The sequence below is a fragment of the Ursus maritimus genome, unplaced genomic scaffold, assembly GCF_017311325.1.
Source record: "Ursus maritimus isolate PB19 unplaced genomic scaffold, ASM1731132v1 scaffold_23, whole genome shotgun sequence".
NCBI classification, from domain to species: domain Eukaryota; kingdom Metazoa; phylum Chordata; class Mammalia; order Carnivora; family Ursidae; genus Ursus; species Ursus maritimus.
The window spans coordinates 3,545,691-3,573,477 of NW_024424786.1; the positions used below are offsets into that span (position 1 = coordinate 3,545,691).

Consider the following 27,787-nt stretch of genomic DNA (forward strand, 5'->3'; position numbering starts at 1 on the left):
CGGACCAGTTGGCCTTTGAAGACTGGCCGGTTGATAGAAATCTACTGGTTGGGGACATTTCACGTTACTACACTAAATATAGTGGGCCTTTACAAAACTTGGAGGTCTTCCTACACAAAGAGAATGCTGTTAATATGCTCTCCATCCAAGGGCATGAGCTCTGGGTTGTTGTTCCAGTGGGATGTGCTGCAAGACTCAGCCAGACCAGCAATCTGCTGCCAACTTTGGCCCCTAGGGAATTTGCAAGAAGGAATGGTTGTGTCCCTAATATCACATTTAATGACCTTAAGTAAGGGTAGGTATGCCTGGCTTCACTTAAGAGATGACTCAGTGTTGGTACACAAGAAATTTACTAAAGGAAGGAAGGAAAGAGCTTAGTTCTCATTTATAGCTTTGTCATTCAGAAATTTTGAAGTGTAATAATAATAAAATTTGAAAGTGTAATACAGAGATTTCCTATAGAAGGGTGTTGAAAGCCCAGAGGGCACAGGAACTTGAAGATGCAGTGGAGTAAGGAAGTGACTTAACTCTCTGATCATGAGAGAAAGTCAATGGGGACAAATGAAAGAAACAGAAAGAAGATGGTGATTAGTAACCAGAGGGATTTAAGTTCCTCTCTTCCTGGTGACATGGAGGGATTCCCACAACTCCTTCAGCAGCTGGAACTTATTGGACTATGGGTGGAGGGAGACAAGTGACAGCTAATGGTACCAATAGCTTTCTGGAAAGATGGGATGGAAAAACTTTCTGGAAAGATGGCCTGGCACAACCAGAGAGCTGAAGAAGAAAAGAAATGACCATGAGATAGAAGCTGAACTGGAAGGCTTCTTGGCTGCTTCTCATATTCAGCACTTGCCACAGGGTCCCAGGAAAACAAAGTCTCCAAAAGGAGAAGCAGTAGTATCAGTGTTGTTGGTAAGGTCAATGAGCTTTCCAGATGCAGATCATCCAGGGATTCTTAGTATCTCTATGTATGATAGCCACACAAAGCCTGTGTGTTAGATGGTATTTTCTGTTAAAAAAACAAAACAAAACAAAACAAAACAAAACCCCCCAAAAACCTGATATAACTGTTGCATACTAAGTTCCCCGGAAACTAACTCTGAGGTGGAGATTTGCATGCAGGAGGTTTACTGGGGAGCACCCGGGGATTCAACACCAGTAGATGAATGAAGGAAATAAGACTGGGTAGAAGGAGGGATTGAACGCAGCATAGTCACAAGAAGGGCCTCGCAGCCAGTCCTGTAGGGAACTCTGTCCTCCTGCCTTGGAGCAAAGTGGGCTAGGCCTTCATACCTGGGCACGAGCTGGTCATTGTGATGAGGGAGCAGAAGGCTAGCTGAAGACAAAGCATAAGCTGACATCCTGTAACCTTCCCCTCCCCCACCTTGGGTGGGATTTGTTTGACATTCTTCCAAGAATCTCGCAACTATTTTCATGTTAATACCTTGCTGGAGGGGAAAGCAACCCTAACTGGACAATGGCAAGGCCTCTGATACCTTATAGGTCCTCTTTAGCTTCTTGTAGATGCTCTTTAGCATATGAAAGTTCTTTTGAAACGTCCGTTTTCCTTACCTCCTCCAACTCCCAAGGATATAATCAGCCACCCCTCACAACCCTGGTGCAGCCGCCCTTTCTGCCCATGGGTCCTGTGCCTGTGCTTTAATAAAACCACCTTTTTGCACCAAAGATGTCTCAAGAATTCCTTCTTGGTCATCGGCTCCAGACCTCACCCCACCAAACCTCACCTATATTCCAAAACCACATCGATTAGATGTGGGCAAGGTGACTCTCCGGCTGAGGACAATGTCAGAAGAGACACTCATCTGAGAGCCATCGGCTGAGGGAATGATTGCCTTGATCCAGGAAGAAGGATCCGAGTGGCACACCATAGCATCCGTTACAGCAAACCCTTTGCACTGGATCCACTCACTTTGTGCAGTAAGGTCTGAGAACTCCTCCAGTACCCAAGTTGGTCTCTTCTGCTGGGGAAACTTACAAGAGGAAGGTTAGTAGGACGAGCTACAGCTGGTACTGCGCCTCGTCTGAAGGTTGCAACTGATATTTATCTCCCTACTCTATAACCCATTTTTGTTTCCCTCACTCTCAGCTCCATTTACCATCACAACTGGCAAAGCGTTTCTTAGTCAATCACCAGGACCTAAACCCACAGAGTTTAGAGTTGCTGGGACAAGAAGCATAAATACCACAAGTGGGTCACTGTGAGTGATGGTAAGCAGGGCTCAAAGCCACTCCTACTTCCTTCCCTTCAATTCCAGAACCATGTATTAGGCCTACTGAGAACATAGGCCCATACAATAACTGTTGATTTGCGTTAACATCTCGGCAGATGTCACTCGCTTCTTGAAAGGTATCACCTTCAGACTGGGAGCTCAGTTGCCCCTTCAAAAGGCCATTTCATCACTGTCAAGCTGACAGCTCCTGTGTAGCGAGGTGTGAAATAGGAGTGGATCCCAGGGTCATGGGCCACTGCTGCAGCTGCTCTGAAGTGAAATGGGTTCCTGGGTCCAATAAAAATATTACCCAAGATTCCATGTTGGTGAATCAAACACTCTGCATGCCCTCAGGGAGTGATACTGGCTGAGGCCTGAGGGCAGGAAAGGCAAACCTACACCTCAAATATATATATCCATTCCTGTCAAAACGAATCACTGCCTGTTCTGGTGTCATCAGCTTGTCATCAAGTGGCTGGTTGCTCTCCCAAAAGAATGGTGCTGTACTGGGGGCTCAGGCTTGGTATCGCTTGGTGGCGGGTTGGACAGAGGGAGAAGTGAACAGTGAATGCAGTTGCAACAAAGGCTCCCTTAGGGAGCTCTGGGCCATATGTTTCCTTGAGGCAAGGGAGTCCAGCCTTTATTCTCCGCCTCCCCCATCGTTGGCCAGACATTAGAAGTGGCTGCCCTCAAGGAAGGGGCACAACCTTGGGCAAGGCAGCTTTCCTCAGTTGCTGGAGGGCAATTCTTTTTTTTTTAAGATTTTATTTATTTATTTATTTATTTGTTTATTTATTTATTTATTTGTTTATTTGAGAAGCAGACTCCCCACTGAGCAGGGATCCCGACTCTAGAGCAAGGACCATCCCAGGACCCTGGGATCATGACCTGAGCGGAAGGCAGATGAGCAAGGACCATCCCAGGACCCTGGGATCATGACCTGAGCGGAAGGCAGATGCTTAACCAGCTGAGCCACCTAGGCACCTGGGAGGGCAATTCTTGAAGAGACACTTTCCTGAGAGTTGTCAGGCAACTCCCCTGCGACAGGGGTGGTGGAGTGGGGGTGGGGGTGGGGTGGATGAGTGCCTCAGTCCGGAATGGGAGATCTGGGGAGGCAGCCTACCACAGAATCCACTACAATGACTAAATGGTAGGAGTTTCTGTTCTAAATTTCAGATATTCTGAGGAGTTCTGGAATGGGGATGGGTTGGACTTAGGATAGAGATTTGTGAGATGTATCACCTGCCAAATTTCATAGTTGATTGTCCAGAAAAATTCATTGAAAACTGCATATTTTATGGTGTTATGCTGATCCAGGCAAAACATTTCTAAACAGATCAACAAAGTACAAAGAAGACTTTTATCATAAAATAAGCCCCATTTATGAGATTCTGCTTGCTTTTTAAAAAAATCTTTATTGTTGTATAGACATAATAATGTTTACACAGTCTTAACGAAAAGTTGTTTTCATACTATTTTAATTTCTGTTTTTCCTTTTCCATGAACACACGCTGTTCATAGATTAATTATTTTTATTAGCAATTCAGTGTTCTTCCGTATTAATATATCAACGTTTTCATAATGACTTAATCCCTCTATTTGGGGCATTTGCCTAATATCCAGTTTTTCACAATAATAAGTAGTGCATATTTATTTACTTGTTAAGATTTTATTCATTTGACACAGAGAGATACAGAGTCTGAGAGAGAGTATGAGCAGGGGGAGAGGGAGAAGCAGACTCCCCTCTGAGCCAGGAGCCGGACGTGGGGCTGGATCCCATGACCCTGGGATCATGACCTGAGCCAAAGGCAGATGCTTAGCCATGAGCCACCCAGGCGCCCCAGTAGTGCATATTTAAAAGACAGTTTTTAAGGGGCACCTGGGTGGCTCAGTCAGTTAAGCATCTGCCTTCAGCTCAGGTCATGATCCTGGGGTCCTGGGATGGAGCCCCATGTCTGGCTTCTGGCTCACCTGGCTCCTGGCTCAGCAGGGAGTCTGCCTCTCCCTCTGACCCTCTGACCCCCCCCTCCTCCCTGGCTCTCCCTGGCTCTCCCTGGCTCTCTCTCTCTCACTCAAATGAATAAATTTTAAAAATCTTTTTTAAAAAACCCAGTTTTAAAAATCTTCCTCCCTGCCCCCCCCCCCCAAGTGGGATTAACAGGTATATTCTCATGTTGCTTTTTAGGAAGGTTTTCCTAATTTGCAGTACTATAAGAAATGTTCAAATGCCTGTTTACCTATTATTATGCTAACATTGGATTTTTCACACTTGTATTTTTGAGAGTAGAATGAATTGTCACCTCATCACTGTTTTAAATTCAGTTTCCTTAATTATTAGTGAGGTGGAGAATTTTTCTAAGTATTTACTTACTTTTTGTATTTTTTGTTATTTATAGCTTTTGGCTATTTATCTTTCCCTAAACGGGTAATGAGTTTTCATATTTCTATCAGTCCCTTATGTATTATAGATAATAAACTTTATTTGACATTTCTTTTCAGTGGTCTCTCATTCCATTGCTCTTTATCTTGAATTCATTTTTTAGCTAAATAGTTGGCTTTGTGTTTTATAGCATAAAAACCACACTGACCTTGCCAGTAATGATTTCCTTAAGTGCTTCAATATTCCAACATTGATACCTTATTTTTTTTTAGGAAAGGAATATTGTTGGATCGTCTTCTATGTTTTATGACAAATTTTTGAAATTTTTATATTCAAATGAAAATCGATTTCATTTCAACTTCTCCAAAGCTATTGTGGCAAATAGTGTAAATGGGGTCATATATTTATATTCTTTTAAATGATACCTAGTTTCTCCTCTGTGGCTTAACAGGGATTCATTTATTTTTTTGTTTATTTCAACAAATTTTTCATGTATTATGTAGATTTGAATTTATTTCTGCAATTTCTAATTTGGTCAATTGTCTACTTCTTTTTTTTTTTTTTAAGATTTATTTATTTATTTCAGAGATGGGGGCTGTGAGGGGCAGAGGGAGAGAGAATCCCAAGCAGACTCCCTGCTGAGTGTGCAACCCAACTCGGGCTGATCCGCAACCCCACGACCCCCTGGCCCCAAGATCACAACCTGAGCTGAAACCAAGAGTTGGATGCTTAACCAACTGCACCACCCAGCTACCCCCCAATTGGTCTACTTTTTTAAAAAAAACCCTAGTACTATAAGACTCTTCCCTCTAAAATATCTGCATATGACAATAGCTATATGCATGTAAATATGGAGACAAAAAAGTCTGGAAGGTTAACTGTGGATGGTTGGGTTACAGATTCATACTTTTCTTGTCATTTATCTGTAAATTCTAGTATATATTACATTAAAATTAGCACATATCACTTCATTGCTTAAAAATGGAGAAACTCTTCAAACAAAATGAAGAAAACAAAAATATCAATCATGAAATAAAAGGCAATTATTAGGAAAATAAGAAGAAGGGGTGGGTTGGGGAATATGTCACATTGGGGGCAAATTCAGACAAATGGTAATTCCTTTCATGTCCCTTTATGTGACTATGCTTGACACCGTGCAGCTCTCTGTGTAAGCTCATCTCTGCATAGCTGCCCCTGACATCTCTGAAATGTCCACTTCTCCTGTCCCAGCCTGTCTCAGTTCTATTCCTGGAATCTTCTACCTGTTACTTGCAACTCTAGCTGCCTTTGGTGTTTGACCCAGTTGGTTACCACAGTGACTACCAGTCATTGATTTCTTTCTAGATTTCTGATATCAGATTTTGCTCTTTCCGTGTTTGGGCAACTGCTCAACTCTTGGTAGTCCTGCCTCAATTATCAACCCTCCTCACCTCCATACTGCCCACCTACCCCTAGCTCTACCACCTTGTGGGCTGTCCTATTCTCAGCTGCATCAGAATGTTTGGGGTGGCAGACCATCTGCTCAAAATAGCCATGCCCTGGATGTGGTTTTTTTGGATCAGAAATGGATATCTGCCTGCAAGAGAAATAGCTTGTGACTTGTGCACTCGAATGCTCAAAAAAACCAAACTAAGCTCAGCCCTGGAGCTGGCCCTGTAGCAATCAGGGTCCAATTGGGAAAACAGAAACCGCTGTTAAACGCTGTTAAACAGAAGGGATTTAATTCAGGGAATTTGTTGGAAAACTGGAAAAGCAAAAAAAAAAAAAAAAAAAAAAAAAAAAAAAGCAGGGGGGGTGGGGAAGCTAGGAAAACCAGAGATGTATATTTCAGGCAACAGCTAGTGCCTCTAAGACTGGGAGAATGACAGTGAAGAGGTGGCATGGGCATCTCCAGGGCTGCCACCGCTGCAGGTGCTGGAACTGTGGGGGTAGGTGGGAGGGGCTGTCACCCAGCCAGTGCTCAGAGCCGGAGTGCAGGGCGGGGATTGCGGAGGCACTAGGAAGGGCTCCTGAGATCTGGAGAGAGTTGCCTTGATTCATAGTTTTCATGCAGTGAGGTCCTATTCTGCTTCCATCCTCAGTGAGGTGAAATTACTTATAGTCTTAAAACAAGCCTCCTTTGCTTGAGCTACCTTGTCTCACAAACAAACTCTCCCAAGACGCCCATTCCGGTCATCAGCCTAGGCCTCTTCCCCCATGTTTCCCTTCACCTCGCTGACTCAGAACAGACCCTTCACTTGGGAGTTGAGCTGCCCGAGAATTGTGATCATTGTTGCTCTGTGACATCACAATGTTTTTAAATCCAGGAAGGGGAAGTTCTGCAACATTATCTTTTTTCCTCCCAGAACAGGAGCACTTTTGTATGCTTCTTTTGGGTGCATTTTACAACTGTTTTGTATTTTATATTCCTAAAACTCTTAATGCTCCATTAATTCGCGTTGCATTAAATCTGTGAAGGGGAAGTGTTACCTTAACACTTGTTCAGTCTCTCCAGTTGTAAGCAATGTTAACTCTCCATCGAGTCTGATTTCCTTTTACTGTGTCATCAAAGTGAAGTTTTCCTTATAGTTTTCGTTAGGTAGGCATTGAAATGTTTAGTGGAGATTTGGGATCTTGGTTGTGAATAGTTTGTTTTTTTTACACTTTCATTTCTGGCTATTGATTATAACAACTACATATTTTAAAATCTGTTTATGTTCTCTGCTGATCACTTGAGCAAGAGGAATTGTCCAGTGTGAGAGGGGGTGCAGAGCAGAGACGGATTTGTGTCACGTTTGCTTTCACGTGTTTGTGTCTCTTGTGCCCAATGTTTGAGTAGCGTGTGGCTCTTGTGAGCCATTGGACGGTATACCTTTCCTGTTTTCCCCCAGGAATGATCCAAGTTAAATGACCTGTGCTAGGACCAAATCCATGGCCTTAAACCCTCTGAAGGCACAGGCAGTACAGACTTTTGCTTTCAACAGCTCTCATTTCTAATAATTAAAGCTACCTGGACTGCTTTGGGAAATACTGATTTCTATAATATGAAAGACCGAAATGACTGATTATTTGGAGATTGGTTACAGGTTTTCAAACCATAGATTAAGGGTTGGTCTAAAGAATGTCCTAAAAATATGGTGTGCTTTGAAAATTGCACGTATAATAAGTATTCACTATACAAAAATGAGAAAATGCCCATAACTAAAAGAAAGAAAGAAAGGAAAGAAAAAAAATGCTCATAATTCTACTACTTAGAGATGACTACTGTTATTTTGGTGTCTTTTCTTCTAAATGGTTTCCTATATCTGATGTACAGGATTATACAAATAAATGTGCACATTCATGGGACTTTCTCTATAATCATGTGAACCAATTCCTGTAATAAATCTCCTCTTACGTATCTATGTCTACCTGTATCTATGTATCTATATCAATATCAACATCTATATCTGTAGCCTATCTGTTCTGTTTCTCTGGGGAGCCCTAACTAATACACCCAGTTTCCTCCACTGGTAACATCTTGCAAAACTGTAGTATCTATTACAACCGGGATTTTGTTGGTTTTTTTTGAGAGGGAAGGTGGGGCTGGGGAGGGGCAGAGGGAGAGAGAGAATGTTAAGCAGGCTCCATGCTCAGTGCGGAGCCCGATGTAGGGCTTGATCTCACGACCCTGAGATTATAACCTGAGCTGAAACCAAGAGTCAGACACTTAACTGACTGAGACACCCAGACACCCCGCCAACAAGATATTGATACTGTACAGAACATTCCTTCACCACAAGAACCCCCATGTTGCCCTTTTATAAGGCAACTCTGTCCCATTCTCCTCACCCCCACTGGGTCTGTTACCCCAGGCAGCTGCCAATTTATTCTTCATTTCTTTTTCTTTTTCTTTTTTTTTTAAAGATTTTATTTTATTATTTATTTGACAGAGATAGAGACAGCCAGCGAGAGAGGGAACACAGGCAGGGGGAGTGGGAGAGGAAGAAGCAGGCTCATAGCAGAGGAGCCTGATGTGGGACTCGATCCCATAACGCCGGGATCACGCCCTGAGCCGAAGGCAGACACTTAACCGCTGTGCCACCCAGGCGCCCCTATTCTTCATTTCTATAATTTTGTTGTTTCAAGAATAGTCTATGAGTGGAATCACACCGTATGTGCCTTTTTGGCTTTTTTTCCACTTTGCATAATTCTTTTTTTAACTTAGCAAAATTAGTAATTTTTTCACTTGGCGTAATTTCACCTAGCATGCCAAATGTAGCATGTATCAATGAGGTGTTCTTTTTTTATTGTTGAGTATTCCATGGAATGGACATACGCAATCTGTTTAACCATTCATCTGCTGAAGTATATCTGGGTTGTTTACAGCTTTTGGCTATTATAAATAAAGCCGCTATGAACATTTGCGGGCAGATTTTTGTGTGAACAGAAGTCTCCGTTTATCTAGGCTAAGCACCCAGGAATGCAGTGGCTGGGTCGTAGGGTAGTTGGATGCTTCGTGCTTTATAAAACTACCAAACTGCTTTCCAGAGTGGCTGTACCATGTTACAGTACTACCCACAACGTACGAATGATCTGGTTTCTCTGCATCCTCACCAGCATCTGTTGTTAACTTTTTACTTTAGCCGTCCCGATAGGTATGAATTTCCTTAATAGGTATAGTGCTGAGGCGCCTGGGTGGCACAGTCATTTAAGCGTCCGACTCATAGTTTCGGCTCAGGTCATGATCTCAGGGTCCTGGGAGAGAGTCCCGCATCGGGCTCTGTGCTAAATGTGGAGTCTTTTTGAGATTCTCTCTCCTTGTCTCTCTGCCCCTCCCACTCGTGCTGTCTCTCTCTAAAATACGTAAATAAATCTTAAAAAAAAGTTATAGTGCTACTCAAATGATCTATTTCATATTGAGTGAGTTGTGTTAGTTTGTGTTTTTCAACGAATTACTCCATTTCTTTTTTTTTTTTTAAGATTTTATTTATTTATTTGACAGAGAGACAGTGAGAGAGGAAACACAAGCTGGGGGAGTGAGAGAGGGAGAAGCAGGCTTCCCGCTGAGCAGGGAGCCGGATGTGGGGCTCAATCCCAGGACCCTGGGATCATGACCTGAGCTGAAAGCAGATGTTTAACGACTAAGCCACCCAGGAGCCCCAAATTACTCCATTCATCTAAGTTGTCAAATTTATGTGTGTAGAGTTGTTCGTAGTATTTTTTTAAAAAATCATTGATTTGTCTTGCCACTTGCAATGACATGGATGGAGCTAGTGAGTATTAAGCATAAGTCAGTTAGAGAAAGACAAATACCATATGATTTCACTCCTATATGGAATTTAAGAAACAAAACAAATAAGCAAAGGGAAAAAAGGAGAAAGAGAGAGACACAAACCAAGAAACAGACTCTTAGCTATAGAGAACAGATGGTTACCAGAGGGAAGGTGGGTGGGGGAATGGGTGAAGTAGGTAATGGGGGTTAAGGAGGGCACTTGTTTCGGTGAGTACCCGGTGATGTAGGGAAGTGTTGAATCACTATACTGTATACCTGAAACTAATATTACACTATATGTTAAGTAACTGCAATTTAAATAAAAACTTTAACAAAAATTGAAAAAATGAAAATCATTGATTTCTGTTATTTGTTATTTACTTTCTTTTGCTTTGGGTTTATTTTTTCTCTTTTTCTAGTTTCTTAAGTGGGAGCTTAGAATATGGATCTGAGACTTTTCCTCTTTTCTAATATGTGCACTTAGTGTTATAAATTTCCCTGAAAGAGATATTTTCTATTGAATAGGGAAACCTTAGTGTACCTGCCATGTGTATAGCTCCCCACCGAGGAATTCAATTCAATTCAGCAAATATTTATGGAGTGGCACTGTTCTAAATCCTCCGGTATACATCAGGGAACAAAACACACAAAGATCTCTATCTTTGTGGAGCTCACATTCTAGCTGGGGGAGACACACAACAAATAATAAGCGTCATTTAGATCGTATGTTAGAAAGTGATAAGTACAGGAACAAAAAGTACTGCAGGAGAAGAGGGGAGGGACATGTGGGGAACTGTAGCATTTAATACTCCAGTACTGACAGTACAGCATTTGATACTCCAGGTGTAGTACTGAATAGGTTGGTCAGGCAGGCCTGGTGGAGAAGGTGAGATTTGAGTAAAGATCTAAAGGAGTTAGTGAGGCCAGTGTCTGGTAGAAGTGTGCGTCAGACCGATGGGACAGCCAGAGCAAAGGCCCTGTGGTGGGAGCATGCCTGGACTATCTGAGGAAAAGCAAGGCAGCCAGTGTGACTAGAGTGAGGTGAGCAAGGCGGGGAGTGGTAAAGATGAGGTGAGAGTGTAATGGGGGCCAGGTCTTTGGGTCTTTCTCTGAGTGAAATGGGGAGCCGTTGCAGTGTGTGAAGCAGAGGAATGACTAGGTGTTCAAAGAATCACTCTGGCTGCCATGTGAGGGATAGACCATGTGTAGAAGCATGTGACCTCTTAACAGGCTCCCGCAGCGATGCAAGTGGCTTGGAGCAGAGTGCTAGCTGCGGGAAAGGTGAGAAATGGTTACATTCTAAATACATTTTGAGGGGTGCCTGGGTGGTGCGGTCGACTCTTGGTTTCAGCCCAAGTCATGATCTGAGGGTGGTGAGATTGAACCCCATGTCAGGCTCTGTGCTCAGCACGGAGTCTGCTTGAGACTCCCTCTGCCCCTCCCCCACACGCACTCTCTCTAAAATAAATAAATATATGTTTAAAAATACATACATACATACATACATTTTGAGAGTAGAACTAATAGGAGTGCTTCTAGGTTGGACTTGGGGCGTTCGAAGAAGATAGGTATGTGAATAACCAGCTTGATCTAAATCCTTAAACGTAGGTGACCACATCCCATACCATACGCAGCCTTCCTACCCCTACAGCCCTGCTCACAGCTTATTGGACAATGGCAGGCCCTTACCTAGGAGCAGCTGATCGAAAGGCTGGACATGAGCCTATAGAGTGTCCTGGCATGGAAGTTTTGCCCAAATAAGTGGCAATTAAGTGTGTCAATGGTTTTTCTCTTACAGGAATCAGAACTGGAGAGACAAGAAAAGACAATCCGTGGAAACAGAAGCTCACAGACACGGAGAGAGGCAGTATTCAGACGTCGTCGGTAAGCAGAAGCCGTGACTAAGCAAGAGCTCTGAGGGAACGGAAGCCACGAGGCGGCACAAAGATATACAAAGTAATGACGGGAATGATACACAATAACTAAAAGAGCATCAAATTCTCAGGAGAAAGAGTCCATGGCCAGGCCTGGGTCACGGGCCAGCCCTGGAGCCGGAGGTACCGTCACCTCCTCTGTTACCAGGGGCGGGGGAATGGTGCTGGACAGACACAGACTACATTGTGCCCCAGCGTGTCAAGTCAGGCTGGGATCGGCTCTGTGGAAGCCAGAACCACATATGAGCCCAAACGCCAAGGGTACAAGCCAGCCAGAGAAAGCAGAGGGAAGTGGTCTCCCGAGGGAAGCAGGAAGCGAAGGAGATGCTCGGAGAGAAGCAGGGAGGGCAGATGATGCAGCCACGTGAGATACCGCCCTGCATCTCACCTTCCTGACTCTCTCCCATCCCGGGGGGTCCTGGCTGGGCTGATCCCTGCCCTTCAGAGCCCCTGGAGAGTACCTTTTGTATCAGTTCGAACTACCTCCTTTTCTGCTTGAGCTGCTGGGAGTCGTTTTTGGTCTAGGCTCCAAGGGATGGCACATTTAGCTGGAAATGTCTTGCCATTTACTTATCTCTCAGGATCGAGCATGGCAGACAAGGTACAAAAGGTGAAAATGCAGATATTTGGGTGAAGAACTAGCTGGAATCATGTGAAGCGTTTTACGTACCTTGTCTCCTTTAATCTGTCGGGTCAGAGAGGTAGCAGTACGGAGGCTCACAGAGGGTAAGTACAGCCCACCTTCGTTATTCACTGCATCTGGATTTGCAACTTTGCCTACTCCCTGAAATTTATTTGTAACCCCAAATCAATACCCCGAGTGCTTTCCCAGTATTCACAGACATGTGCAGAGTGGTGAAAAATCGAGTCGTCCAGGCACACGTTCAGCTAACATAAAAAAGGCAACACTTGGCTTTTCTGTTTCAGCTCCCACACCGTAAGCAAGTTTTCCTTTTGCAGTCTATTTAAGGCCACATTTTTCAGATTTTGTGCTGTTTGTTGGTGATTTCACTATTTCAGGTTGCTCCCAGTTGTAACGTTGAAGTGCCGTCTTTGCTCCTAAGCACAAGAAGGCCATGACATGCCTTACAGAGAAAATACGTGTTCGATAAGCTTTGTTTAGGCAGGAGTTATAGTACTGTTGGCTGTGAGGTCAGTGTTAATGAACCAATAATATATATTACATTGTCTGTCTTTAAACAGAAACAAACATAAAATGAAGTTGTACATTGACTGGTTGATGAAAATGTCATGACTGGAGGCCCACAGGAATCTAACCCTGTATTTCCCCTGGGAGTAATAGTTCAGTATTTGCTAATTCAGTGTTTGTAGCGACTTTTTAGAGCATAACTACCACGAAAAACAAGAATCCACTGTACCATGTGCAGGATGGGTGGAACAGTGGGATGCCCAGCTCCAAAGCCATGCCTCTCTGATTTTGGACACCTCGTGCTCATTCTATTGTGCCAGGCTGTGCTCCGGAAGAAAAAGAAAAGCTTCTCTGCTCCGCTTGCAGTGCTCCTTCCGCTGCACAATGCTGCCTTCTCTAGAACTTGTTGCCTAGCTGGGAAGTGAACTGGTATGAAACAACCATGGAAACCACAGTAGGATCTGCATTAGGGCTGGGACAGTAATGAGTAGCACGTTTGTCCTCACTCATCCCTTAAATATATGGGGGCAGGCAGCGCTCATCTACCACAGCCCCTTTTCCTGCTTGAGCCCTGATGGGGGGCTCCACAGTCCTTTTCAAAACAGGATTCCAGGCAACCACTACCGGCTAATGAGAGTTGAATGTGAGATGAAACCGTTATCTTCCTTGCGTGATAACCGGCATCCTTAAAGAGTAAGCACACACTTGGAGGATCTGAGTTGCCAGGCTTAAGGAATTTTAGAGTTTAAGCAAATGTGTCCGTCTGTTTCAAAGCGTAGACCCCCTGGTAGCTCTGAGTGTCTGGTTAACTCTCTTCGGAAAGGCTTTCTGGATTCCTTTACATAGGACCTTGCTCCTGAAAGATTCATCTTGATGGCAACCATCTTTCTTGTTCATCTCTGAATCACTTTGCCTAGAGCGCTGTCTGGCGTACAGGTGATGCTCAGTGATGTTTGTGGAACGAAGGCCTGGGTACCTCGGTTGACACCTATCTTTCCCAGGGGGGAAGAGCTCTGATGTAGGCTGGCGACAGAATGCAATCCTTAAGGGCATAAAGCAGGGCAGGCACCGCCCGGGGGTGGGGGTGATGGTGGAGCTTTTCAGGGGAAGCAGTCAAGAAATTGTAAGTGAAACTGAACAGGAGCTGCGTTCTGTTGAATCTCTCTGCCTCTTTTCTTCATTTCTCTTCATGTTCTCTGCTATGGCTTACCTCTTTACTTCTGGTGCGATGGCTTTGGGAATCCCAAGCAGGACTGGGGTGGAGGCATACAGGGAAGAGAAGGCCTGAGGTATGGCTTGAGCTGAGAGCTAGTTTTGACCCTGAACTAAAGGATCCCAGCCTTCAGCTTCTGGACCTGCTGGGCACCAGGGCTACCTATCCTTACACAGGGCTCAGGATGCTTACCACTCCATCAGCCTAGCCCAGTCCCTCTCTTCCTCTTCCCTATTCCCTTTCTCCTTCTGTCCTCCATCAGTCATGGCAAATGGGGTTTGAGAAGGAGTACCGAAGAGGGGATGGGAAGTCAGGCCAGGAAGAGGGGGATCTATTTGACTAGGAGCCTAAGAAGAGAATGACACTTAGTGCACCAATATAGCATGGGAGTTAGGGTGGAAAAAATGTTAGATTTCTGAGCCATGTTTGCTATTTTAGTACTGGAAGTGATTTTCAGTCAAAATCTCTGCCCTGGTGTTGGGAGAGCTACAGAAAGCTGGAGCTTCCCAATCTGCAGCTAATTCTGGAGAAGTAGTGTGGTACTTACGACCATGGGAGACGGTGCATGGGCTTTGGAGTAAGTCTGAGCTGGGTTACCACTTGCTAGCTGTGTAGTTTGGGGTAGGTTCATTAATCGCTCTGGATTTTACTCCTTTTGTCTGTAAGATGAAGATAATATTAGTGTGTACCTTATGGGATCATAATGACTAAAAGAAATGAGGTTTTTCACGTTCTGTGAAATGTGCTTGGGAAACTCAAATGCTATCTAATGTTACCATTGATCATATGATCACCTTGTGTTATTCACTTACACATAGTGAGGTATTTTCTTTTCTTCTCAGCTCTGAGGATGGAAGTGAAATAGACTGAGTTTCTGAGAATTTTTAAGAGGAAGACAGGCACTCAGACAATGTGTCTGAGAAGCAATTCTGATACTTTCAGTGTCAGGAAGTCTGCAGATTCCCCAGCAGTGACTATAATGGCGGCTCTGGAGACCATTAGTTCTCAAGACCACAGGGTGACTGACTAGGAAAGTTTGCCTATATTGTGTGCTGCCCTTTCTCTACAGGTCTGGATTATAAGGAGTGGCCAAATCCAGTTTAACCAACAAACAAGCCAGTAAACCAGAGAGCCGACTACTAAGCTACTGTAAGCCCTGACACATTTGGCTTTACCTCGCCAGTTTCTGCAACATTTAGTTTCCCATAGCTGGGCTCACTGGTGCAAAATATCCCTGACTCCCGTTTTTGCCTATCACCCATTGTATTAGTTCTCCATGCTGCTGTTACAAATGATCACAACCTTGATGGCTTAACCCAAATTTATGATCTTATAGTTCTAGAGATCAAAAGAGCAAAATTGACCTCACTGGGCTAAAATCGAGGTGTTAGTAGGGCTGTGTTCCTTTCTAGAGGCCCTGGAGGGGACAATCTGTTTCCTTACTTTTCCAGCTTCTAAAGGCCACCTTACTTTTCCAGTTTCCTGGCTCATGGCCACCTATCATCTTCAAAGCCAGCAATGGCAGGGTGAGTCCTCACATCGAGCCACTCCAACCTCTGTGTCTGGCATCACATTTCCTTCTGACTTTTCTGCTTCCCTCTTCCATATTAAGGACCCTTAGGATTACAGAGGGCCCACCCGAATAATCCAGGATAGTCTCCTTATTTTAGAGTCAGCTGATTTGCAACCTTAATTCTATTTGCAACTCTTGCCACAGTTCCATGATTTCCCTTGCCCTGCAACGTGATATATTCATAGGTTCTAGAGATAGGATATGCATATCTTTGGGGGCTTTTGTTCTACCTTCAACAATCATCATCTATTATGCGCTGCCCTCTGCTTCTAAACCAGAATTTAGAATTTTGTAAACTCCCTCAGATACCAGGTTCAAGTCATCCTCTTTGTGATGGTATCCATGAATCCCATGCTGGAGGAGTTGGTCTCTGGCCTCGCTGGCTCCCTTCACCTCATTTGACCTTTATATAAAATGACCCGAGGTGCCGTACACGGAGCATACAAGCACTCTGGTTGCTCTGCCCAAACTGGTGGGTAGGAGAAACTTTGCTTTATTTCTTCACGTTCAGATTTTTTATTGTGGTAGCCAGCTCATAGATCCAGTTTTTCTTTGATGAATATTTTCAAACGTAAGAAGCTTATCTGTCCATTCTGTGTCACAGCCTTATCTGATAGTACTTTCATTAACTCGGTTAATGCCTGAGGACAGTTTACACAAAGTACAATAATCATTAGCTGCCAGTTCCTAAAACTACTCAGAGGTGCCTGTGCTGTTTTAGATATGTACATAAAAGCACACGCATACCTTCTTAGATACATGCATGAAGGCACACTCATCTACACAGACAGTGATCAATGTAGTGGGAAAAAGATCTTAAACATCTGTTAAGGTGCACTGGATGTCGGGGCACCTGGGTGGCTCAGTCGTTAAGCGTCTGCCTTCGACTCAGGGCGTGATCCTAGAGTCCTGGGATTGAGCCCCGCATCGGGCTTCCTGCTCTGCTGGGAGCCTGCTTCTTCTTCTCCTACTCCCGTGCTTGTGTTCCCTCTCTCGCTGGCCGTCTCTCTCTCTGTCAAATGAATAAATAAAATCTTAAAAAAAAAAAAAAAAGATGTGGTAGATGTCCACAGGGTGACATATAGAAGTGTTGAATTACTATATTGTATCCCTGAAACTAATATAACACTGTATGTTAACTAATTGGAATTAAAATAAAAATTAAAAAAAAAAAGAAAGGTGTTAGATGTCATCTTAAGGGGAAGGAAACATTATATTGAGAACCTACTTTGGTGTTGAAAACTTTATATCTAAAACTTACTTTAATTCTCATTATAATGCAGGAAAACAGCTTTTATAATCTCCCTTTTACAAAGGGGAAAATTGCGGCACAAACATTACACAGCTAGTAAGAGCTCAACATTTCACACCTGGACTGTCTGTTTCTAAAACTTTTTTCTTTCCCCTTCACCTGACCAACGTGAAAGCAAGGGAATGGACCAAAATATGGACCAAAATGGGGATGTTCAAACAGATGACTGGAACGAGTCTTAGAGTTTTATGGAGGTACCCAGAGACTCCTCACATGGGAGTGAAGGTGCTCAGTAGGGGCAAGCTGAATGGGCTGGGTTTTAGGTTCTTCCCCCTTACAATGAGGCCAGCTCTGCTATTATTAGTTCTACATATTGGGATGCAATGTAGTGTTTCAATAGAAAGAACGAGGGGATGGAGTTCTGCTAAAATAGCCTCTTGAAGGCCATTAGACTGGAATTTGACCACCATGTCCCTATAATTCTGGAAGTCTGTCCTAATTGTCCCCAGTTAATTAACCAGTTCTTCCAATGGTGGTGTCTTGGTTGTTCTCTGAATGTAATTAGAAGAGATCATCTCAGTTAGTGAGTGATGCGGGAATTATTAAAGTAGAGGAGAAGCAAGATTCTCTAGGTACTTTGCTGCATTGCAGAATGAATGTAAGCTGAAGGCAGAGGGGAAGTCTGATTCATGTTGAAGACAGCACTGATCAGGCGCTAGACAGTGGAAGATTCTACAGAAAAGGAAACCCTCACAGTGATGGCGAATGAGGTATGAGGAGGTACACAGATATTTTGAAAATTGTCCCTTTTAGGGACTATATGTGGTTGGGATATTGTTACGCTCCCTTCGGAGAGCCTGTCTTGCCATGCCGCTGATTGGCTTATAGTGAGTCAATATGAGACTCTCAAAGCAAGTTCAGTCCCATTAGAGTATCACTTATTTAAATCTGTAAAGGAGATAACAACTTTGAAAATTTTAAGTCAGCACCTCCTAGGCCACATTATTGGGGGTGAGTCACTATCTTAAGACAAAAGATCATATGTGGAATTTAGGAAACAAAACAAATGAGCAAGGGGGAAAAGAGAGAGAGGGAGAGAGAGAGAGAGAGAGAGAGGCAAACCAAGAAGCCGACTCTTTTAACTATAGAGAACTGATGGTTACCAGAGGGGAGGTGGGCAGGGGGATGGCTAAAGTAGCTGATGGGGATTAAAGAGGGCACTTGCTGTGAGGAACACCAGGGGCTGTATGGGAAGTATTGAATCACTATATTGGACGCCTGAAACGAGTATTACGCTGTATGTTAACTAACTGAAATTTAAATTAAAACGGTAAAAAAAAAAAAGACAGAAGATAGAATGAAAGCTACATTTTTTTTTTTTCTTTAAGGGGACACTTTACCGCTGCTTCCCTGAGTTACTCTTTGGTAATGGCTCAATGAAGAATACTGAAAGTGACATATTGATGGAGCTCTTGAATCTTTACAAGCACTTGAGTCTTTAATGGAGCCTCAGACTGTGCTCCCCAAAACACCTCACCCCTCTCTGATAGTAATAAGATTCCCAAGTCTCAGCTGTGCCAAGGCAGCCTGGCATTTCCCAGCTTCCCTTGCAGCTAGATATGACCATGTGACTTAAGTTCTTGTCAATGAGATACAAGCAGAAGTGTTGTATGGCAGCTTCTGGCAATTGTACTCAAAAGATGAATGGTACATGCCCTTTGCCTCTTCTTCATCCCATCCTCCACCCTGCTTCGGAACACAGATGTGATGGTTGCCACACTAGTTACCATCTTAGACCACGAGAGCGAGGGCCACAACTGAGGAATGAAGAGCAGTGAGATGACCCTGGGTCCCTGAGGACATTATGGAGAAGCTCTGTATTTTCTTTTCTTTTTTTTTTTTTTTAAAGATTTTATTTATTCATTCGACAGAGATAGAGACAGCCAGCGAGAGAGGGAACACAAGCAGAGGGAGTGGGAGAGGAAGAAGCAGGCTCATAGCGGAAGAGCCTGATGTGGGACTCGATCCCATAACGCCGGGATCACGCCCTGAGCCGAAGGCAGACGCTTAACCGCTGTGCCACCCAGGCGCCCCAGCTCTGTATTTTCTAACTCAGGACTTCCATGTGAAAGAAAAATAAAATATTGCTTAAATCACTTATATTGAATTTCTGTTTCTCATAGCCAATAGTAATACAAACTGATATGCTCTATACACTACGTACGATATTATTCCAGTTTTACAAATGAGAAAACGTGGCTTAGCCAGATTAAATCATTTGTGAAGGTCACCCAACTAGTAGATGAAGAAATTAGGGTCTGAATCACAGTTTTTGCCAAAGCCCATGTGCTTTTCTCCTCCTCATTATTCACTCTCAGACCATGAGGGTAATAGTGTTTAAATTTCTCTGGTTGGCAAGAGCCTTTCAGCAAAGCCCTCTGATAGTGTCTGATCATGAGACTACAGTCTTCAACTTGCCCCTCTTTTGTCTCTTTTAAAAGTAAAATCCACAAGTCACAAACGTCATGGTGACACTCGATTGCATATCATCTTGAGAGTTCTGGGATGTCACAGCAGCCCCCCGGGGGTCTGATTTGCATGAAGACTCTTACGCCTTCTAGGAGAAATGGTGTAGAGGACCATCGGAACTAATGATTGGGGACCTAGAGAGATGGTTGATGCCCTTGAACAGAGAGGGGATGATGAAGTAGGCCCTAATCCTAGGAGGAGGGCAGATGCCTGATGCAGGAAAATCAGAGGACTATCTTTCCTCCTTTTTATTTTTATTTTTTAAAGATTTTATTTATTTATTCGACAGAGAGAGACAGCCAGCAAGAGAGGGAACACAAGCAGGGGGAATGGGAGAGGAAGAAGCAGGCTCATAGTGGAAGAGCCTGATGTGGGGCTCGATCCCGCAACGCTGGGATCACGCCCTGAGCCAAAGGCAGACGCTTAACTGCTGTGCCACCCAGGCGCCCCCTCGTCCTTTTTAAAAAATATTTTATTTTTATTTTAAAGTAATCTCTATACTCAGTGTGGGGCTCGAGCTTGCAACCCCAAGATCAAGAGTCAAGCAGGCCCCACCCGCTATCTTAAGGTGAGAATGGAGTGATGCTGGGCAGTGGAAGTGTATATCCATCTTACTATGGGCACAAATCAGATAGGCGAGGGAGGCTGAGATAGGTGGTGTCACCAAGGGAGTCCCAGACCAAATCGAACCTTAGTTAATGAAAAGAGCTTCATGGTTATCTGAGTCCAAGTGCACTTGTTTTGATGCCGGACTACCTATGATTTGTTGGAAATACTTTCACTCTTTAGAGGAACAATTTCATTCTGTTGTAGGGTTTGAGAAAGCTGTGGTGTGATTCAATAGAGCTAACATTGGTATGGTGATCAACATTGGGGGACAGAGGAGGCAAATAGGCAGCACCAGCAGAAATGATGGAAAGGGAGAAAATGGACTGTCTTGCTCTTGACTTGCTCACCTCCATCAAGGAGAGAATCACAACCAGTGACGGATAAGGGCCAGATGGTTGGTTCATTAGAAGACCTAATAGAGGCATGGCCTGAGGCTCATCTGACAACAGATTCCTTAGGAATTTAAGGGGATATTAAAAAGCTGTGTTTCACGGGGCGCCTGGGTGGCACAGCGGTTAAGCGTCTGCCTTCGGCTCAGGGCATGATCCCGGCGCTATGGGATCGAGCCCCACATCAGGCTCCTCCGCTATGAGCCTGCTTCTTCCTCTCCCACTCCCCCTGCTTGTGTTCCCTCTCTCGCTGGCTGTCTCTATCTCTGTCGAATAAATAAATAAAATCTTTAAAAAAAAAGCTGTGTTTCATAAACCAGACATAAATGGACAAATACTGTATGATTCCACTTATACGAGGTGTATGGAGTAGTCAAATTCATAGAAACAGAAAGTAGAACAGTGGTTGCTGGGGCCTGGGGCAGGGGAAATGGGGAGTTGTTTCATGGATATGGAGCTTTAGTTTGGGATGATGAAAAAGTTCTGGAGATGGATAGTGGTGACGTTGCATTCCAATGCGAATGTACTTAATACCCCCGAACTACATGCTTAAAAATAGTTAAAATGGTAAATTTTATGTATGTTGAACACACATACAAAAAGGTATGTTTTAATGTGCAGGGCATATACTTTTTCCCCAACCTCTACCTCCCACTGAGGAGAGGGAGCCCCAGTATCCTAGCTCTGTGGCTAGAAATCCTGTACATTTTGCTTATTCCTGCCTTGACCCTGTCTTCTGTTCTGTTTCTGCGTTTACTTGCTCCTGACATTGGGCTTCTTCCATTTCTGACCATTCCTTGTTCCTTGGACTTAATGCAGATTTGGTATCTAAGGCTCAGTTGCTGACCTATATTCTTAGAATACATTTGCTCTTTTTCCTGTCTCAATTATATCCCAAATGCTCTGGGGAACTCTGCACCCCAGGACCCCGAAGTTGCCCCTACCTTCTGGGCCTCACTTTTGCCAGTGGCCCTGCCTGGCTTCATCTGGCCTCTCTCCAAGGCAGATCGGATACCTAATCACTCAGACCCACACTGCTGTCTCTCTTCCCTAACCCCCTAGACTCTAGGATGTACAATACTTATCTACATAGTTCCTTGTGACACTCCTTGAGGGAGTGATAAGAGCTGAGGCCAGAGCTGACCAGGCCACTCTGACCAGCCCCAGAGACCAGAGAGACTAGCAGAGAGGCCCATGAGTGCACAGTGGTTTATGTGGCCAGCCTAAGAGTCAGGTGGTTCTGGTAGCAGGACCCACAGGCTATGTTCTGTTTTGCTTTCATTCCTGCTGTTACCCAGATGAAGGCTGAGGCTTCCCTGACCAATGAGAGCTAGATGAGATTGCCTCGACTACCTGATTCCATAACATGGGAGTAACACAAAGCTTTCCCCAGCCTTTTGGGAGTTTTTAGAGGTTTCTACTTTCCTAACCCTCTCTGCCTCCAGCCGTCTGCATTCGGCTGTGTTAGCTCTGACTTGCCCCTGTTCAACCCAAGTTTTGTTTGTTTGCTTTTGCTTTAGATTAACTTTATTTTTTTCTTGTTTCTTTTTTAAAATTTAAATTGAATTAATTAACATATAATGTATTATAGTTTCAGAGGTAGAGTTCAGTGATTCATCAGTCCTTATATAACACCCACTCCTTATTATATCATGTGCCCTCCACCCAGTTACCCCATCCCCCTACCAATCTCTCCTTCCACAACCCTGTTTATTTCCTATGATCAAGAGTCTCTTATGATTCGTCTCCCTCTCTGGTTTCGTCTTGTTTTATTTTTTCCTCTCTTCCCCTATGATCCCCTGTTTTGTTTCTTAAGTTCTGCATATGAGTAAAATCATATGACAATTGTCTTTCTCTGATTGACTTATTTTGCTTAGCATAATACCTTCTAGTTCCATCCACGTTGTTGCAAATGGCAAGATTTCATTTTTTTTGATGGCTGAGTGGTAGTCCATTGTATAGATATCCTACATCTTCTTTATCTATTCATCTGTTGATGGACATCTGGGCTCTTTCCAAAGTTTGGCTATTGTGGACATTGCTGCTATAAACATTGGGGTGCAGATGCCCCTTTGGATCACTACATTTGTATCTTTGGGGCAAATCCCTAGTAGTGCAATTGCTGGGTCTAGGGTAGCTCTATTTTCAACTTCTTGAGGAACCTCCATACTATTTTCCAGAGTGGCTGCACCAGCTTGCATTCCACCAACAGCGTAAAAGGATTCCCCTTTCTCCGCATCCTCGCCAACATCTGCCATTTCCTGAGTGGTTAACTTTTGCCATTCTGACCGGTGTGAGGTGGTATCTCATTGTGGTTTTGATTTGTATTTCCCTGATGCCGAGTGATGTCGAGCATTTTTTCATGTGTCTGTTGACCACTTGTATGTATTCTTTTTGCAGAAATGTCTGTTCATGTCTTCTGCCCATTTCTTGATTGGATTATTTGTTCTTTGGTTATTGAGTTTGACAAGTTCTTTATAGATTTTAGGTGCTAGCCCTTTATCTGGTAAGACATTTGCAAATATCTTTTCCTATTCTGTGGGTTGACTTTTGGTTTTGTCAACTGTTTCTTTTGCTGTGCGAAAGCTTTTTATCTTGATGCAGTCCCAGTAGTTCATTTTTTGCCTTTGTTTGCCTTGCCTTTGGAGACGTGTCTAGCAAGAAGTTGCGGTGGCCAAGGTCACAGAGGTTGCTGCCTGTGTTCTCCTTTAGGGTTTTGATGGATTCCTATCTCACATTTAGGTCTTTCATCCATTTTGAGTCTATTTTTGTGTATGGTGTAAGGAAATTATTCAACCCAAGTTTTGTCAAGAGCTAAAAAACTCAGCTTCTTCACATGTTACTCCCAACCAAAAAATCTGTGGGTGTTACGTAGTGGTAGGTATTATTACTACTGGTTTACTAATGGGGAAACTGAGGCACAGAGAGGACAATGAACACTTGTAATTTGGTGGACTTTATTAAGCCTTTTCAGGGGAGGTGCTATTATATTGTATGGTACCCAGCCCACTGCTATCTTGTATGACTTCTCTCCCCATTTCTTTCTCTACCCTAACTTTATTCATTCCCACAGGGCCCTCCAAATTTCAAATTCTTGTTCCCTTTTATTCAGAGCAGATTTCCACTCTCACACTTTAGACTCTTACAAGCAGTTATCCAAATATTTCTTCTCAAACAGTTAATTCTCCCCTAATAGGAACACTAGTGCTAACCTTTAATGTAATACAATTTTCTCTACTATTACATTCTTTTAGTTTTGCATTTTCTTATATCAACCAAGCCAAACATTATCAAAATAAAACTACCAATGTGATCCATGCCACTCAGAATAGATTAAAACATTGAAACCCTTCCAAATCAGTCCTTCTGTGATAGCCCTTCCTATATTTATGCCCAAATGTATACCCTTTCTCTCCAACCTCCTTAGATCATGTAGCAGTTCCTAAATCTGGCTGTATATTTGTCACCTGGGGATCTCTGACCAAGCCCCAGAGATTCTATTTAAGTAGATGAAAGTGGGGCCTGGGGTTCTGCATCTGAACTGAGGAAAAAATTCCTCAGTTATGATTTAGGATCACTGATTGGACTGGCCTCATTTCGAGGGCTCAATAGCCACATATGGCTTATGTCTACCATAGTGGACAGGGCAGTGACGGAACATTTCCATCACTGCCTAAGGTTCTAGTTGATAGTGCTGATCTATACCGTATATTGTCCATGGCACTGTGATGTTTAGCAAATGTAGCCCTATCCCCATCCTTCCTCTACCTTCCAGATTCTTACCACACCATCTGGACTGTCATTCCCTCACAAGAGAACCCTCTATAGCCTCAGTACCTTCTCTGACTATTCCCTCTAACTTTTGGCTGTATTTGATTTCCTCCATTCAGGACCAGGATACGGTGGTGGGTCTGCTTTTCTCCCAGTACATGCCTCCACACTCTCGTGAAAGACTCAGCCATTGGAGGCTAACGCCATTTGGCTATGATTACTCTCTGCCTTCTCATTGCTTTACTGTCAGCCTCCTGGTCATCTCATTCACAGAAGACTTTTACATCTGGCTCACAGTGTTCCTGTTTATCTCAAACCTTGCTGTCACCTCAGATAATGCCAATGTCCAGCTAACAACTGGCCCCTCAGTTCCTTGACCTTCTCATCTCTAGTAAAAATGATAAGAATAAAAGCTAACACTTCCTACGTGCCAGTCACTAGTCTAAGAAATCAGCAAGTCATGTATTAACATTTGATTCCATGACAGCCTGGAAAGATCGGTCATTCTTATTATCATCATCTCCATTTTCTAAATGAGGAAGCAATTAAGTAAATTGCTCACGGTCATGACACCCATTAAGTAGTGAAGGTAGGCCTCAACTCAGGCACTCTAGTCCCAGAGAGCATGCACTTCACTACTCCAAATGTTCTCTTTCCAATGATGGTCTTTTTTCCATTTCAGTTCCCACGACCCACTTTCACTGTCATACCGTGAACTCTGCCATCACCTCTACCTGTGTCACCTTCAAATCGCTAATTAAGGCATCCCAGCGTCTGGCCAACTTCCTCTCCCTCCAGCAGGTCAATAAATACAATAAAAGTAATGATAATAATAGCTAACAGTTATACAGTCTAAGTGCTTTTCACATGCTGACTCATTCATTCCTCACAATTCTGTGATGAAGGTAGATATTAGTACCACTGTTTTACAGATGAGGAAATTGAAACACAGAGAGATAAAGTAAGATGTGCAATGTCACACAGCTTATAGATGTCAAAGCCACAACTGGAATCCAGTCAGGCTCCAGAGTCCCCATACTTATCTGCTGTGTTAAGGATGATAAGCCTGGAGTTGTGGGGAAAAGCATTATCTGGGGACTTTTTCAAATGTTGACCCTCCAGTTCTAAATGTCTGCTTATTTATTTACTTTGAAAGAGACTCTCAGATGATTTAGACATTGGCCTCATATTGAGAACCACAAATTAAATCATTTTCAACCACCTGCTAACATGGCCTTCTAGTAGAATTCAATCTACTGCTGCCCTGCCCGTCTCAGTCAAGACTGCCTCGCACAAACAGGTTAGGGCTGGGTCTGAGAGTGAAGGCATTGTGACCAGCACCACTGAATAAAAAACATCAGTACCAATAGCTTGGAGGGCCTGCAGTGAGTAGGGATGGAGAAATTTCTTTCTTTTATTTATTTATTTATTTATTTGACAGAGATAGAGACAGCCAGCGAGACAGGGAACACAAGCAGAGGGAGTGGGAGAGGAAGAAGCAGGCTCATAGTGGAGGAGCCTGATGTGGGGCTCGATCCCAGAACACCGGGATCACGCCCTGAGCCGAACGCAGACGCCTAACCGCTGTGCCACCCAGGCGCCCCTGGATGGACAAATTTCTTGATGCCTACATAATACTTGGATTTTTTTTTCCTCATGTCCATCTGATTCAGTCCAATAGCCAGGAAGAGAACAGACTTCTTAGCTGGGGATTGCTTGGGGCAGCAATTTCCTCCCCAGTAATGTGATGGCTTCTGAGACAAGAAGAAAGCAGAATGAGAGTTAAGCAAAGAAAGTATTCTTGGCCTAGGTCCAGAGGAAAGGCAGTCTGGCTGAAACAGTTCAGTTCCCTTGGCCAGGAAGCAGCCATCTACGTAAACAGGAAGTAGAGAAGGTTGGGGGATAGGGCAGTGGTTAGTTGGTGAGAACAGGAGCTGACACCAGATGGGTGTCAAGTGGTTACATTCAAAAGAGATTCTGAGACAGGCCCTGACTTTGCACGTTCACCATCGCTGCTCTCTCCTGGGAGGCCTTCTTTCACTAGGGTGTCTGTCTGTGCTCTACGTGTCAGGTCCTACTCTTAAAAGGATAAATCTTTGAGCACCTACCTTTTTTGCCAGTTGTCTGCTGGCTAGTTTTATTTTATCTCGTTTAATAGTCTAAACATTCTGTGAGGATAGGGCTACTATTTCCGTGTTTTCAGGTGAGAAATCCTCACAGGATTAAGTTAGCTTGCCCAAATCTGTTTACATTACACCACTATACAACACTTTTGAAAACTGTCTCCTCTCTGAAAAGTGACCACGAAGCATACCCCATTAGAGAGAGAGTGTGTAAGTTTTGTAAGGGTGCCATAACAAATTACCACAGACCTGCTGGCCTTAAACAATGTATTTATTTTCTCTACCTTCTGGAGGCCAGAAGGCTGGAATCAGGGTGTCGGCAGAGCCACGCTCCTTCTGAAAGCTCTAGAGGAGAATCGTTCCTCACCTCTTCCAGCTTCTGGTGGCCCCAGACATATCTTGCATTGTGACTGCAAAACTCCAGTCTCCTCCTCCAACTTCACATGGTCTTTCCTCTTTGTCCCCATCTCTTCTTCTGTATCTCTCTCTCTCTTTTTTTTTTAAGATTTTATTTATTTGAAAGAGAGTGAGAGAGAGAGAGAGCACAAGTGGGGGAAGGGGCAGAGGGAAAGGGAGAAGAAGACTCCCCTGCTGAGTAGGGAGCCCGACTGCAGGATCATGCCCTGAGCCAAAGGCAGCTGCCCAACCAACTGAGCCACCCAGGTGCCCCTCTTCTGTCTGTTATAAGGCCTCTCATCACTGGGTTTATGGCCCACCAGGATAATCCAGGATGATCTTATCTCAATATCCTTAACTTAATTACAGCTGCAAAGAGCTTTTTTTCCAAATAAGGTAACATTCACAGGAGCTAGGTATTAGGACATGGACATATCTTTTTGGAAACCACCATCCAACCAGCTAGAGAGGGTATCATTATTCAAATATCAGTACAGATTTTGTAGTATTTTAGTAACAACCATGGAATTGAGAGGGACATTATCTTGATTAGAGTGCCCATGGCCAGATCCCTACTCTTTATTTTTTTTTTAAAGATTTTATTTATTTGACAGAGAAACAGCCAGAGAGAGCGGGAACACAAGCAGGGGGAGTGGGAGAGGAAGAAGCATGCTCCCAGTAGAGGAGCCTGATGTGGGGCTCGATCCCATAATGCCAGGATCACACCCTGAGCTGAAGGCAGATGCTTAACGACTGAGCCACCCAGGCGCCCCAGATCCCTACTCTTTAAAAGAACAAACTTTTCCAGGGGTCCCTGGGTGGCTCAGTCAGTTAAGCAGCTGACTCTTGATTTCAGCTCAGGACATCTCAGGGTTGTGGGATCCAATCCCGTGTAGGGCTTCACACACAGTAGGGAGTCTGCTTCAGGATTCTCTCTCTCCCTCTGTCCCTCCGTGACCCCCCTCAAATAAATAAATAAATCTTAAAAAAAAATAAACTTT

General features: G+C 43.8%; 1 long non-coding RNA gene across 2 annotated transcripts in view; it reads left to right on the forward strand.

Moving 5' to 3' along the window:
* The window catches only part of LOC103682374, a 105,187-nt gene that overhangs the window by 34,009 nt on the left and 43,391 nt on the right, over positions 1–27,787 (forward strand). The window contains exons 3-4 of one of the 2 annotated variants that reach the window (XR_573393.2): positions 11,646–11,731; positions 19,788–19,827. This is a non-coding gene — a long non-coding RNA (uncharacterized LOC103682374). Of the gene's footprint in view, positions 1–11,645; positions 11,732–19,787; positions 19,828–27,787 lie in introns of those variants that run through there. The other variant, XR_005837061.1, reaches the window with a different exon arrangement.